This window comes from Hetaerina americana, unplaced genomic scaffold (genome assembly GCF_022747635.1).
Source record: "Hetaerina americana unplaced genomic scaffold, ioHetAmer1.1.p SCAF_112, whole genome shotgun sequence".
NCBI lineage: Eukaryota > Metazoa > Arthropoda > Insecta > Odonata > Calopterygidae > Hetaerina > Hetaerina americana.
The window spans coordinates 831689-846539 of NW_027286204.1; the positions used below are offsets into that span (position 1 = coordinate 831689).

General features: G+C 45.3%; 1 protein-coding gene across 1 annotated transcript in view; it reads left to right on the plus strand.

The window, feature by feature from the left end:
• Positions 1–2263: 2263 nt before the first annotated feature.
• Positions 2264–14851, plus strand: part of LOC139685452 (uncharacterized) — a 112537-nt gene continuing 99949 nt past the window's right edge. Inside the window, exon 1 of the mRNA XM_071582473.1 lies at positions 2264–2390. The gene's annotated coding sequence lies outside the window, so the exon portion shown is untranslated. The remainder of the gene's footprint in view (positions 2391–14851) is intronic.

Consider the following 14851-nt stretch of genomic DNA (forward strand, 5'->3'; position numbering starts at 1 on the left):
CGTAGCCAAGAGTACATCTATCTCTGTGTGTGTTGCCGATTTTTTACAATTTCAGAAATGGATTTAAATTTGCAACAACGAACTTGTATTAAATTTTGCGTAAAAAACGGATTTAGTGGCGCACGGACGTTGGAAATGTTGGAAAAGTGTTTCGGCAACGATTCTCTAAAAAAAATGGTCGTTTACCAGTGGCACGAGCGGTTCAGAAGTGGTCGTGAGTCAATCGAAGATGATGAACGCAGTGGCAGACCATCGACATCGAAAGTCGGTGAAAAAATTGATAAAGTAAAAGAAATGTTGGTCAATAACCGCAAATTAACCATCAGAGAAATAGCGGAGGACTTGAACATTGCCTATGGATCCGCCCAAGACATTGTGGTTAATGATTTGGGTTTCCGTCGTGTAGCATGCCAAAAGACCTCAATTTCATGCAAAAAAGAGACCGTGTTGACGTCGCAAAAGACATGATTTGCGAGGCTGAATCCGATCCCACATTCATCAAAAGGATCATTACTGGAGACGAGACGTGGGTTTATGAGTACGACACGCAATCCAGACATCAGGCAAGTGAATGGCGTTCACCAAATGAGCCGAGACCAAAAAAACCACGTCGTTTTCAGTCAAAAAAGAAGGCAATGCTGACGGTTTTCATGGATTACAACGGTGTAGTGCATCATGAATTGTTGCCAGAAGGCCAGACAGTAAACAAAGAGTATTATTTGGGCGTTATGAGACGTTTGCGTGAAGCAATTCGCCGAAAGAGACCAGAAATGTGGGCAGAAAACTCGTGGATTTTGCACCATGATAACGCACCGTCGCACAGTGCTATCATTATTCGTAATTTTTTGACGAAAAATGCAACAAACACCATCCAACAGCCACCGAATTCACCTGATTTGGCTCCCTGTGACTTCTTTCTGTTCAATCGAGTTAAAAAACCATTACGGGGAACGCGTTTTAGCAGCCGAGAGGAAGTAATGGAAAAATCGCAGGAAGCACTGATGGACATACCGAAAACCGAATATAAAAAATGTTTCGAGGATTGGATCAAGCGCTGGCATAAGTGTGTTGCAGTCGATGGGGATTACTTTGAAGGGGACAATATAGATTTAGATGAATAAACTTGTATTTTTAATTTTCTGAATAAATTCCGGGAAATTTTTGATCAAGGTAGTAATTATTGCTCGGAACAGTACAGCTGTAGGGGTCAACGGAACGCAAAAGTACTTCCTCCGCGTCAAGATTGTAGTCCGTGGGAGGGAAGTGTTTTATATTTTGTGTAATTTATGTTTTATTTCTTTATAGAGTGTTGTGCGTAATCGTTTATTATTCTTGTTTGTGAAACATTAGCTGGTTGGCGGAGAGGAGAATTTCTTTTGTGTATGTCTCTTTATTCAACTGTTTCGATCGCATAAGTTTCGCTGCTCCCTGCGCCGTCCGCATACACAGTGTAATCGATCTCAAAGATTGTATTGTCATCGGTAATCTTGAATAGCAAGTGCATTTATTTATTACGCAAGCAGTTCAGTGACACGACATCAATTTGCAAGATCAAGTAGCCTTCGTTGAGTCCAAGGAAATTTTTTGTATGCTAAACTTGTAACTTTCATTGTGTGAACCTATCGCTTGTTTATAAGTGTGACATTTTCGATAGAATTAGGATGGCTTCTGGGTCTTCTGTCGCGATGCACGCCTGCGCCCCTGAGTGCGTGGCTCCAAGGGCCCACGAATCGCTGTGCTGGAGGGAATTGTGGCTGAGCTTCGATCTAAGGTTGACGGGGAGGTTGTTGCTCATCCGCAGAAGGGCTTGACTCTTAGTCAGTCAATGCAACATGTGGCGGAGTGATTGAAAGTCCGTCCAGGGTCAGATCTATTGTTGTGCTGGAGGCGCCATTCCGGAAGATTGGAAGGTCGTCTCGCGCAGCAACGGAGGAATGGTGATGGAAGTTTAGAGTCATTGAGACGTGGGTCGAAATTCCCGTCGTCTGCTTTTATCAACGAGCTCGTTTCTTGAGCTTCAGGCCATGTCATTTTAATTTTCGCGCTCTGCTCTTTTAATCGTAATAAATGGCGCAGCACGTGTTAATTGGTAACTAATTAACAATATGTGGATTTAATGGTTTAGTGTCACAATCCAGATGTCGGAAGAGGTTTGAATGTGATGGAAGGTTTTATTTCTTTGTTGTTATTTCCCCGCCGCTCTCTCATGCCTCCTTCCCCCCGCAGGGCCTTCGCCTGAAGCCGGGGGCGAGGAGTGGGCGGCCGGGTCGTGGCGGCGGCTCCTCGGCCCCTCGCTGCTCGCGGTCGCGGCGCTCGCGGCCGCCGGCGGTGCCGCGCTCATCGGCTGCTGCACCTGCTGCACCACCCGGAGCACCCCCAAAGGATTCCAGGTGAGATTCTCGGCCACCAACGCCAGCTTCGGAGTGGACTGCCCCCGACCCTGCTCAAGTCGAAGCGGGAGATTCAATAGTCCACGGCGCTTGACTGATTGATTGACTGTATTATTTACCTCCCGTCGTACTCCGGTAGGATAGATCATGCAAATAAAATTAGAAAGATCAAGTGTAGAACAGATGGATTTAAGATGACATTTCTCCCACGAACGATAAGGGATCATAATAACATTGTCCGACTGCGGTAGGGTCATGTTCGGGTAACAATTAGTCTGGTGTGTATTCACCCCCTGCCACACACCTTAGCGGTGCCTTAGGGTACTTGCATAAAAATAAATAAATAAATTGACGTCACCAAGGGATTCATGAGCCCTATAAGCGCCGTCTATAATTTGGTGGACATCCGCGGATGCCTTTCGGCGCTGTGGTCGGTGTGCGCGCTCTTGATAATCGCCTGGGGTTGCTCGGTGACATCTCTGCAAAATTACGAAAATGTGCGATGGTCGTAATGAGTTAAAGTAAGATTTTCGAAAGGTTTGGTGGTATTTCTTGAAAAAGAGGCGCTCCTTTCAATTTGAGGAGCACGTGTGATCGTTATAGAAATATTTCACCGAACCAAGGGGAACCGTCGTGATTTACCTCCACGAGTCACCCCTCACTCTATGTGCCGTCACGTGCCATCCAAGGTACGCACTCACTGCCGTACGAGAGGACCCCCAATCCGGACCCGAGGACACACCTCCCCTGCTCCATTTCCGATGGTTTCTCATCTGAATGAAATATTGTGTCGCTTGTTTCCGAACATGGCGTGATCGCCATCACCCCTCTAATAAACTATAGCGTGTGCATTCTCCACGCCGAGGGCATTATGCTATGATTGTATCGCAGTCGTAAAGGAAAAAATACATCAATTTTGACGGTGGATGGCAAGTAACCACTTCCATCTTTTATAGATATGGTGGTTACCTCTACTTAATTAACAAAACAATTACTCAAAAAAGATCTTGGGTAAAATATATTTTTGTCAATTACCATCGTTTTGAAGACTGTCAAAATATTTTGATGCACGCAATGCGATACGACGTGCGGAAAGAAAACTTAAAAAATTCCCATTCCTCTAAAAATGTTAGGACTGGAGGCTTCATTCCTGTTGTCAGAAAGTGCTATTTCTGACAATTTCTTGAATGAAATTTAAGTGTCATTTAAAACAAGAAAATCAAGTATTTCGGCTGAGCAACAGAACAATTTCAAAGAGTAGAAGTTGTTCGCTTGACCGGGATCCGCTCTGATTATGAATGCAGGTGTTTGACCATGTTAAGGCTACGGAACTCTTTGAAGTTTTTGCATTGAAATGCGCAGTAGTGGATGAATCAGTTAAAGGTTACTGTTGCGACATATCCTGCAGTTTATTTAAATTTCGGATGAATTTTTACACTTTTTCCAAAGATCTGTTTAATCATTAGAGAAGTGTTTGATCAGTCGAAGCAACTTCGACATTCTTAACCCGTCCGGCTAGTCATCCTAATAGTTTCTTTGTGGCCTGCGACGAATGCAGTTCTTGAAATTAGTCCCCGAATCGTGTGAACTTGCGAACATATATCATCGCCGACAAATTGCATAAGCTTAAAAACCTCATTTTCTCAAGTTTTGGAATTTAGCCAATTAATCTCCCCGTAGTAATTAAGACGCTTGTGCAACCAGATAACTGGATATTTGTGGAAATTTTTTAAGATCAAATATTTTAGTGCTCACCCATCCATCTATTCTCAAATGTCAAAAATAAATAAACTGTAACAAATGGTAGTTAATAAAAATGTAAGTGTAACAGTTGTCCTAACAAAACAATCTAGTGGAGGTCATGTATAATAATTAGTGGCTCATCACGCATTAGGTACAAGCGGTTTAAGCTAAATCAGTGTCATTTGCCAATGCATCCAGTTCGTGTGGGCCAGTTGCCTTCTTCCTGATGTCCAAAGAGCGTATGGTGAACTTTGGAAATTTTGATGGAAGCACTCGGGGTTTCATTAGGACTGACCAGTTCTCCGTTGAAGTCTAAGACTAACCCTTAATTTCCGAATGCGGAATTATTCAATGCCGCTTTACCATTTATTTGTGGAAATTCCCGTGAGAATCCCATTTTCTATCTTCTTCCAAGAACTTTTTAATGATTATTGTATTCTTCATCTTGTCTCCACGTTCCCAAATGGCAAAATATAATCATCTCCTTCAACAGATAATGCAAGAGCACGGATTGGTATCCCTTCAGCACCAGGGTAGTTTCAACACGCCTGAAGACAACGTTCTAATGTGGGTTATTCACACACATACATCTATGAATGACCTCACCCCTCTGGTCCCCCCCCCCTATGCGTTCAAAGCAATTCAAATGATTTTCAAGTTAATGCAGTAAATCTATTTATTGTTTAACTGGATTATTGTTTGAAAACCTAGCCCAATGCCATCTTAGGGTGATCTTTAAGGCCTAAGATACAAATTCTAAGACCTTTAAGATACAAATGCGACACATTCGGTATCTTTATTTTTTCATGCATAGGTAACCACTATCACTTTAAAATCTTGATCAGCTGGGTTTTGCATTGGTGGTTGCTGCTTGATTTGAGGGATGCATTTAAAGGAACTGCCGAAGAAATCCCGCAGCAGTTACTTAAGAGAAGTCGCCCGCCGATACTTTCTCACACGAACGCGAGAGTCTCACACCAGGGGAGGGAGCATTCGCCTTGACCTGGATCCAAACCGGGTTCACCTAGATTTCCGGCCGAATGCTTTAGCCGGGTACTTGTGAAGCGATATGAATTTTTTCTTTGGTAGAAAGATGTCCGATGACACCCAAGTATCACTTTAATGAGTGTTCTCCGCGCGCTTTGCGAGCCATCTTAAAAATAGTGTAAAACAAACTAAGAATTAGAAAATTGGATAATAATAACTCTGGATACTCCTCGGAAATCTGTTCATTTATAATTTCAAACAAATTACGACTTATCCTTAATGTGTTAGAGTTAACCAATAAACAGTCTACCGAAATTTTTAAATTATTTCCGCTCGATCAAAGCTCCTTTGTATCGCTTTCGACGGTTTTCCGTCTTACTTACTTTCGGTTCCTCGTTCAGAGTGCCCTGTTGATATTTGAGATCCCGTTGACGGAGAACGATGGGAGTGAATACAAATTTAAAATTTATTCGTAAACCTTAAAAAGTAAAAAAGCAAGGTGAGATGAAATGAATTAGGGTGTTATGTGGAATTGGAAGAATTGTAAACATTTATTTTAATTTCCGGCGCCATTTGCGTGCCATCATGCGGATATATGGCGAGGATCGGGCATTCGAGGTGGAGGGGGCGATTGAGAGGGGTGGGGGAGAAGGGTGGGGTGAGGATTCTCAAGAAAGCGTACGGCGCCTCTCCGCGTCTGCCCTGCTGCTCCGTGGACATAAAGAGTTCGTTTAGAGCGACTCCACGGGGTGGGTGAACACATTCCCGTGGACTAGCAGGAAAGGAAAGAATGAATGGAATGAAATTTCTTTGAATGGAGATGATTTGCTGGCATCTGCCGTGAACGCCAGTGCTGCCTTTCGAATGATGAATAGGTGTCACGAGTGAAGACTGAATTGAGATGTACAAGGTCTGCCCCAAAAAGTAATCGAACTGACTCTATTTAAAAAAAAATGTATTGCCACAGAATCGATACATTCTCACGGAAGTCTTCCAAGTTGTTCGCTTGTGCGTCCGCCCTCTGCCGCCCGCACGTTTTCCACGCCTCGTGCGCCTTCGCCCGGAATGCTGCTAAGCTCCCTCGTCACGGCCTGTTGTAACGCTTCCTCCAAGCCGTGGTGACGTCATGTTAGTACGGATTCGATGCTGGGGAAAGAGGGAGTAGTCGGGTGGGGCAGTGTGCAAAAAATTTGGATCCTCACTCAAATTGTGGAGAAGCTCTTGGCAGAGATCCGCGTGCGAGTTTCCTTTTTTTCTTCTGAGAGTACACGCGGCACCAACTCCGCCCACACCTCTCTCATACCCATACTTTCGACCACAAGTCGATGCACATCACTTTAATGGATTCTAAGTTCATCAGAAACCATAGGAACACTTAATCTGCGATCCCTGTCCAACAAAGCTTTCACTCTTGCAAGAATGTCGTCACCTTTTGAGGTCGAAGGGCGCCCTGTGAACATTCGGAGTCTTCAACATCTTCTCTACCCTCCTCCCGAAACAGCTTGTGCCAATCAAAAACACCCCACCGATCTGCTCATGGCGTTATATCACCATAAGCTACCTTGAGCATGTCGTGGTCGTCGTCGTCAAAAAATAAAAATGGTTACTTGGCATTCATTTTCAAAATTGATACGTACGGGAGAGCGTAAGAGGAATGGGGAGAAGTCTACGGGAAAGAGTAACTAGATAGAGTGGACATACTTTGCGGCAGAATGATTAGTTTGAGACCTAATAAAGAGAATATTGAAGGGAACATCACTCGCACTCGAGAAGACGCGGGATTTTTTGAATAAGGTTAGTTCTCCCCCGAACGCCTACTGCATTAAAAATACCAAAATGGCGAGTGGAAGACTGTCGACCACTCGGGCGTCACTCATACTCCCGACCGTTCTCGGGTGAACCATATACAAGTAATACGTGTCCTGGAAACTTGAAAGTGAAACATGCCCTCAACAAAATACCAACGGTCATATCTCAAAAACTTCAGCGGGCTCTGCTGCCTCTTCGCAGGTAAATAGGAAACGACTTCCCGACATTGGTCCCCGTCACGACTTTGTCGAGCGACATACCGGTAATGCGAGAAAATATTGTGTTCTCATCTGCCACCGGTGGACAAGCTGCTGGTACTGCTCTTCATCTCCGAAAGGCCCCCCCTTTCCATTCCCCGTCGGACACGCGTCCCCATCGCCCTCTCCTCTCCGTTCAGACCCTTCCCCCACCTCCACCTATTGGCGCATCGCACATCATAATGCGCCGCGACGTTTGCCTTTGAACCCTGAGACACCAGAGGACAGGCGGAAAGAAAAATAGTAAGGGAATTAATGAAGTCATTTCTTCCACTTTTGTGTCATGTGTGATGTTTGGAAAACGTTGAATTTGGCCATTTGTTATTCGATTGAGAGAAAATTGTGAATATGATTGATGATAGGAGACAGCAATGAGCAGATTGATTGAAAGAGAGCGATGTCCTCGTCGCAGGAAGAAATGAAGCGCCGTCCCCGGGCGCCGCCGAAATATTCGCGTGTCGTGGACAGGGTCCAAGGGAAGGGCTAATATTAGAGTCCCTTCGCGGAAATGGACCGAGATTGCCATCGCTCCCACAACCGCACGCACTGCACTCGTGCGTGCGTTGCTGCGGATTGTGGTGCGCGCGCTGACTACCGTAGTGGCCACGCACCGCGGATCCGAAGAAATCCGGCGTCCTTGGGAGAACCAGAATGGGGCGTGGTTTAAAGTCGCTGGGTGTAAGGATTTTTTCCATCGACCCGCGAGTAGTTGATCGAGGCGTCATCATATGGAGTCGAATGCCCCGAAGGGTTAAATAGTAAATTGGGAAATTGTCCACGGCATGTTGGAGTGGAAGAGCTGTCCGTCCATCGTGTCCGGGGGTCTCTCGGGGCGTGTGGGAGCAAGGGCGAGGCGTATCGAGCGCGTAGAAGATACGCGGGCACACGACGCGACGAGCGAGCGTAGTTGCTATTTCATAGCGCAGGTCTTTCTCTGGGGAAATACTTAATAAGGCACGTTTCATAAGACTTTGATTTGAAGAAAGTAAACTGAGCGAAAACCATCTCAACACGCGTGGGGAACGAATTAAAGCAGAAATAAATAAAACTCATGCCAAGAGGATCAAACATATGCTACTGAATTGCCCCAGTAGAAAAAACAAAAGAGCTAAAATCGATTATACATCCCGGAGTTGAAACGCTGACGTTGCTTTGGGAACGAAGAGTTGGCCAACTGAGTGTGTAAAGGACGGTGAAGGCTTCCCTTTTGGTTACGCCACTGATCATCACATCCGCTTATGTACATTTCAAAGGCCTCGGACGCAGTGTTTGCCTTAAATAACCAATTATCGCAATTCAGGTGAAAAACGCGAACGGTATCATATTAATAATCGGAGGTGGTATCCCTTCGATAGACTGGCGTCACAACTGCCATGGGGAGAGCAAGATTCATGCGACGCAGCACTTACTATGCCCACCACTTACCCAGTGCACCATATACTGACGGGCCTTTTAGAGGGATTAGGCTGGGAGCCACTTGAGATGCGAAGAGAATAAGCGAGACAGACTTTAAGCAAGGTTCAGAACTCATAGGTTTAACAATGACACTAAAGGAATTATCATGGCCCCACAGTATTTTGGTAGGTCACACCATAAGGATATGATAAGGAGAATAGATTCCACAACATGTACAAAATATCCGTTCATTCCCCGGATAATCAGGAATCATAATAGTAAGAAAAGTCTTAATGGTAATAGTAAAGATGGTCTAATTACAAGCGAGGGAAAGATAAAGCTCTACGTAGAGATCTGATGCATTCGTAGGTGCATTTTCATGTGTGTGATAGCAAACGATTTAGCATGTGTTCATATTTAAATGGGCTTATCATGTGTGTTTATGTATTTTTTTCAAACGCGAATACCCGCCATGGCCCCCGCCCCCCGTGCGGGCAGACGGGGACTAGTACGAATGCACTGGACGGACTATTACAAGGGCTTGTATCACGGAGGAAAGAATTAGAAAATCCAGTTAAAAGGGAGGGTTGACGTGCAACGTAGCGATGAAATAAGACACTTTGCTTTTCCAAATAGAGTACTTTAATTACGACTTCGGTTTCGTTACAGCGTAAAATCTTCAGATCGACCTGAAGATGTTACGCTGTAACGGAACCTTGTTTTGTAATAAAAATACTCTGCGTGGAAAAGCCGAGTATCTTCTTTCATCATGTAGGGTCTCCACCTCGTTACGCCTGAAAATGTGCCATGCAACGTAGCTATTAATTTTCGGGCAGCATTCTACTCGTGCAATGTGGACACTACACATATGCATAGCAACTACAGCTTTATTGGCGAGGCATCCCATCCCAAGGGTGCGTGGCGAGGGAGGTCCGCCATTAAGTGAGTCGAGGAGAAATCCATTAGGCAGGCCAACTCTCTTGCTATTTGGTGACGGGCTTTGCTGTCCAGTTTATGTAATTAAGGGGGTATGTCTGTTGCAAAACCACATGATCGGTATCTTTGAAATAGATTTGGTCCATCTATGGCTCCCCATCCGAGATCTGATAGCTCATTAGTGGCTCTTTGAGTTCTTTCGGACGAATGTTCCTGGAATCTGGCAACCCTTCACGCTGTCTATTCCGGATGGAATATTACTAATAGAGGCAAAAGCGGAACCGACTAACTTGGTCATTGTTCAGGCATAGGACATGCCACCAAGATCATAAGGAGGAAGAGACCAATAGGGCCATAAGGAGGATCAAGACCAATCATAAGGAGGAAGAAATTGATAGGATATACGATCAGTTAGAGGACATAATAGCGAGAGGTGGGGATAAGAATTGCAAATATTGTGAGGAGCTGTGCGAGACGCAAAGGAAACATAGAATTCGTAAGTAGCAAAGGAGTGGAGAGCCATAGGAGGATTAAAACGAGTTGGTGAGTAGCATTGCTAAGAGAAATCAGCAGAATGATTTAAAAGTAGTTTGTTAGAAGTAAGTATAAAGTATTCAATAATAAGATTCGAACTCTTGAACGATTGAGAGGTTGCCGAATCGACGAAAAGACTGAGCCTAGTTCAATGAAATCCACTTCATTGTCCCGAGAAAAAATTCCCAATGCATTTTTAGCCCTTCATAGGGATAGATTGGAGGGAAAGGAGCCTAATCCGCAAGGCCTCAGACTGCTCAGGTGCGAGTGGGGAACGAGGAGTCCAGAAGGACAATTTTAGGAAGAGGTGTAAGGCAGGGTTGCCCATTATCACCGTTGCTGTTCAACCTGTATGCAGAGGAAATGATTAAAGAGGCATCGGAAGAATGTGTTGTAGGAATGAAAGTGAGCGGGGAATTCGTAAAATCAGTTAGGTTCGCTGATGACCAAGCTTTAGTTTGTCAGTCAGCCAAGGGGCTGCAAGCATTGCTGAGTGAATTGGAAATTCAGTGCGATAGATATGGAATGAGAATCAATATAAATAAAACAAAAGCTATGCGATTTTCTTGAAAGAAAAAGGCTAAGCTTAACATTAAAATAGGAGGGCAAAAACTAGAGCAGGTAGAACAGTTTACGTATCTGGGAAGTGTTTTGGACCAACACGGTCAAAGTAGTAAGGACGTAAGGAGAAGAATTACGTTGGGTAAAGATGCTTTCACAAGGAGGAGGGAGTTGATGACAGGGACATTGAGTAGGGATATTAAGAAAAGACTCGTAAAAACTTTGATTTGGAGCGTAGCTATGTACGGCGCGGAATCTTAGTCATTGAAGCAGGAGAGTAGACGTAGACTGGGGGCTTTTGAAATGTGGGTGTGGAGAACATTGGAGAAGGTGAAATGGACCGAGAGGAAAACAAATGAGGAAGTACTTGGTATGGTGGGCGAAGAGAGGGGTTTGTTGGGAGCAATCCTATGGAGGCAGGAAAAGTGGATGAAGGGGGCATTGACCGGCAGTGGGATGTTGAAGACTGTAATAGAAGGGAGTATGTTAGGCAAAGGAGGAAAGGGCAGGATCAGGATAGGGATGTTGGACGTGATGAAGGGAGGAAGTACTTAGAGATGAAGAAGGACTTGATGTAGAGGACTTGTATTTTCTTAGGAGTCACAAAATATTTATTTGGTAGTTGTGTCCATCCAAAACCTACCCCAACTGGTAGATTACTTGATATATATTCGGCTCCAAATGATGCGACCACATTTAACTCGCGGGATAATGGAGCTAATCCTTAAACATTTATTGGGACCTCAGACTGCATCCTAACCCGCTCTATCTCGGACTTCAGGCTCTTGAAAAAACGGGGAATTGAGCAATGGTTAAATGTTTTGCCGCAAATTCCGAGAGTGATTGCCTCACAGTAGAAAAAATTAATTTCTGTCCGTACGCAACATTTGCAGTTCAGTCGTCGGATGAAGCCCCCTTATCATTTACATCTTTTTACATAATACCCCGCTAACCGCCGCAGGGGCGTGTGGCGGAGGTTGTTAGGTCACCACCCGTAAAACAGAATAAAACCACGTGCAAAATCAACATATTCTTTCACAGGTATGGAATGCGACACACCGCAGCAGGCAGGCAGCGGAGGCGTCCCCACCTCCACAGAGAGAGAGAGACAAGGGATGGAAGGAGAAGTTTGAAAACAAACGAAGCAGGGCAAGCAATACTGTAACGAGCATTGCATTCTTAAATGGCAGTCCCATGCGGGAACGGTTTTGACAACAAAACACACGAGATTAGGGGAAATGTATGCTTTTGAGGGAAACTAATTATTCCCTTGACGATGTGGGTGTCATGTTGAATTTTTGCTATCTATAATCCTAGAGTTACTATTCCGTATCGTCCGTTGGAAGACGGGTCCCCTTATCAATGTTTGCCACCGCTGGAGTACGCGGCTGATGCCCGCCCACTTGCCCGGCCCACCGGGGCTCGGCCCCATTCCGCGGCCACCTTCTTGCGGATCCAGGTGGAAGGAATTGAGAGACGGGATCGATCCTTTAGCTGTCCTCTTGTCCAACGATTCGACCGCTCCTGGCGTGGATCTCATCCTTGTCGGAGGAGAGAAAATGATGCAGGGGGTCCTGGGCAACGACCAAGCCTTTGGAGGCCTAAGGCGTCGCCAGGCGACAAGTCGAAACTTCGGATCTCCCTCTCTTACTACCACTGCGCTGCGGTTTTCGATTTCCTTGCGGCGACCAACCCTCTTCCCCCGCATCTCCCCCCCTGCGGCTTATCCGCAGTCCTGTTGCTTCTGTGCGGAAGTCAACCTCACGCCTTCGTGAACCTTTGACTTGAATGAACCGTTACGTTGAAATTAAGCTCTTATTTTTTGAACTTTTCATTTTTAGATGTGACTACGCGTCGTTCAAAGTTTTTAAAGAGTATTTGTTCACAGGAATATGTTTAGTGGTCCGCGAGGTATTAAATGTGTTGACAATTGTGGATGATTTTGACATGGTCGCCACTTTGGCCTTTTCTAGATTTGTTGGTGATTATTTTTCTGGCGTGCTTCGGAAAATTCCGTTCCTTATAAAGTCACACATGAAAATGTAACATTCGTCTCACCATTTGAAGTAGCGAAAAGTCTGCTGCCCCGTGCTCCGATGCGACTCTTTAGCGAAAATTTAATACTGAATGCCGTAAGCGTTCTTTGGATTCGAAGCACATTTCCGTATTTTTAAGATAATTTCTTGTATTGAGTTGAAATTGGACGGTCGCCAGACCTCTGCCATCTCTCCCTCCCTCCCCCCCCCACACACTCCCAACCGTACTTACTCCCTCGACTCACGTAGAACAGCGTGACAGCTTAAATCCTGGACTTAACGAAAGACTGTGTCTAAACCAGTTATAAATACGGGCTAAATCGCTCATAGTCAACATTTTGCATCTGCATAAATATCGTACCCCGCGTTCTACCAAAATGTGTGTGGCAGGTGGTGGAAGAACCGGGTGAAATGGGTAGGGGATGATAAGGGAGAGCAGGGTAAAAATATTCAGTTCAAAATATCAAATAACGTGCATATTTGTATGCATGCTGGAGGAAAACCTAGCTCAAAAGAAGTGTTAATTTCACCCAGTGAAATAGGTCCTTGCTATACGGAAAAGGAGTGAGGAAAAATGAACCACAACCAAGAGACGTCAGACAGGATTTAAAAGTAAGAAGGGGTGATGATTTATTATTTAAATGAGGATGCAACTCATGCCTCCCCCTTTTAAAGTCACAGGTACGGAGTGCGGCACCCCGCCGTAGCCAGCGGACGGCGTGAGGCGCCCTCCCCCCCCCCCCCCCACCGCGGAGGTAGGCGAGAAACGTCTCTTTACCGGGCGAAGGGAGGGATGAAAGGGGGAGTTTAAAAACACAGCAAAGTGGATATCGTTCGTATTTATTGTACGACACCTGGAAATCACTCCACAGACCAGATAGTTTCGCTCCGTCCATGTATCGTCCCCACTTTTGGTTGAGATTGGCCAATAGGAGATATCTACTATATTGCCACCGTCATCACTCCTTTGAGCTCGCCTCTCCGCCCAGTCCTTCCTCATTTCTTCTGCATCAAACTCCTCAGGCCCCAATTGATTCCCCCTGCTGTATATATTAGTTGTAGGCCTCTCAAAAGGTGATGGGTATCTTCCCCTGGCTACTTCCAGACCGTCCGCGTTCGCCGACCTGTCTCTCGCCCGACCTCGCCGACACTCCACAGCTGGCGCTAGTGCGTCTCCCAAAGCGTGTCCATTGCGAGGTCGGCCTTCCTTCATCTTCTCCTCCGATTCTCATATGTTTCTCGTAAGAGAATCATGTGTTTCTCATATGTTTATCATCCTTACGAAGTTGGATTAATTGCCGAAATGGATCGCGTGCAGCGTCGAGGAGCTAGATTTGTGCGACGTTGTTATGATAAACTTAGTAGCGTATCCAAAATATTAGAAGAGATGGGAATGGGACTGGGAACCACTCACGGAGCGAAGGTTAAATTAAATATTAAATCTCGTGCATGAATCGGAAGGTGGTCTCTTTAGTAGTGATGTTGAAAATGTATTATTAACGCCATCGTACTACGGTAGGCGATATCATGCTAGTAAAATTTGAGAGATTGTGTACTCGTAGAACAGATGGTTTGAAGATGTCATTTTTCCTACGAACGATAAAGGATCAGAATAACCCTCTCCGACCTCACCAAAGGGGAAAGTATTTCGGGTCAAAATTAGTCTGGTGGGTAATCACTCCCTGCCACACACCATAGTGGTGGTTGCAGGGTACTAAAATAAGAAATGATATATTGCACCGATGCAGTCGCTTCCTTGTCATTTTTCGGGGGGGAATACCTCCTGTCCTGTCCCTTTTTCGAGGGAATACTTTCCAATCCTTTCCCTTTTCAATAGTTAGCGCTGCTGATTTCCAAATTGCTCATCTTGCCACCTGCTCCTGACCCCCAACCTATCCCCCTCTACTTCCATCTCACCTCTCACAGCCCTAACGATGACGTAACTCTATTTATTTCTACATCGCCCGCTTTCTTCCCATTTTCTAATTATCATGTCCTCAATATCTTCCGTGTATTCCAATTCCTTCGGCTAAATATTTTGTGCATATTCTGTCCAATCTGTGGCTTTGCGTTCGATTTCGCTTTTCATGAGTTTCGCGAGGAGGTGAGGAGTCGACCTCGCTGAAGCATTGCCTCAACCACTGCCGGGCACTGAACACGTCCCAGCGGGTCGGGGTCCGCAATTGCCAGAACTCTTGGCTCA